This window comes from Microcebus murinus, chromosome 8 (genome assembly GCF_040939455.1).
Source record: "Microcebus murinus isolate Inina chromosome 8, M.murinus_Inina_mat1.0, whole genome shotgun sequence".
In the NCBI taxonomy this organism is placed as follows: domain Eukaryota; kingdom Metazoa; phylum Chordata; class Mammalia; order Primates; family Cheirogaleidae; genus Microcebus; species Microcebus murinus.
Genome location: NC_134111.1, coordinates 107,786,227 through 107,787,439, shown reverse-complemented (window position 1 = coordinate 107,787,439; position 1,213 = coordinate 107,786,227). Strand labels below are relative to the sequence as shown.

The window sequence follows — 1,213 nt, the reverse complement described above, 5'->3', positions numbered from 1 at the left end:
CTGGAACTCCCTCCCCTCTCAGACTCTCAAGGTTTCCTCCAGCGTGTCGGTTCCCACAGAGCAGACCTTTGGTCTGAGACCTGACAGTCCAGAAGCCACGCATGCTGCCGCGTGACGGCGGTGTCGCGGCTTGGGACAAGAGGAGGCCCCACGGTGCGGGCTGGGGCGCCAGGCACCGCGGCGGGCGCTGAGGGTGGGGGTGACCCCCGCCCCGGGCCGCCGCCTCGCTCCCAGAGAGGGGACAGAACAAGAGGCAAAACAAAACAAAAAAAAAAAAAAAAAAGAAGCCTACGGCACCCGGTATTCCCAGGCGGTCTCCCATCCAAGTACTAACCAGGCCCGACCCTGCTTAGCTTCCGAGACCAGACGAGATCGGGCGCGTTCAGGGTGGTGTGGCCCTAGACGGCGGAGGGCGCCCCTGCCCCGCTCAAGAAGCCGAGCCTCTCTGCGCTTCCCCGCCGCCTCCTCCCGCCCCAGGCCCCGCGCCGGCGCTGACCCGCACCGGGCGGGCCTGTTGAGTTCACCGGCCGGGTCCGGCGGGCTCCGAGGGACGGGGGTGACAGGCGGGGCGGGGCGGGGCGGGCAGGGAGCGGCGGGCCGGGGTGGGGGGCTGTCTCTCTATACACACACACACACACACACACACACTCACACTCACTCACTCACACTCACACAAGATGCGCCTCCACGGCTGGACTCGCCAAGGTGGAGACCTTCCAGCCCCCTTCCTCTCCTCGCCTGGCCCACCCCCAGCTCGTGGCCGCCCCCGCCGCCGCCGCCGCCGCCGCCGCCGCCGCCGCCGATTGCGCACGCGCGGGTCGCCCGCCCTTTGACCCCAGGCAGGGGCCGCCCTCCCCGACAACCCCTTTCAGCTGCGCCCCCCACCCTGTGGGTGGGCTGCCGCTGGGGCACAGCGCATGGGGGAGGGGAGCGAGTGTATGGGGCGTCTCTCTCTCTCTCTTGGGATGTGTCCCATGGGTGGGGTGGCGTGGTTAGTGGGGCGCTGAAGAAATCAGTCCCCTCCATCTCCTACCTCTGGAAAACGCCCAAGCCCTTGGAGAACTGCCGGCAACGCGACCGTGGGGGCCGGGACCCTCCTCTGTGTCCTCCTGTGGCCCAGTCCATGGGGCCTGGGCCTGGCCGGGGCTGCATTGGACCCCGACCCCCCTGGCGTGTGGACTCGCTAAAAATCGGCGATTAGATATTGGATTCC

General features: G+C 68.5%; 1 non-coding gene across 1 annotated transcript; it reads right to left on the bottom strand.

Moving 5' to 3' along the window:
• Positions 1 to 285: 285 nt before the first annotated feature.
• Positions 286 to 404, bottom strand: LOC142872501 (5S ribosomal RNA). Its single transcript, XR_012920758.1, has one exon. It is a non-coding gene; the product is annotated as a 5S ribosomal RNA (ribosomal RNA).
• Between the last annotated feature and the right edge of the window lie 809 nt (positions 405 to 1,213).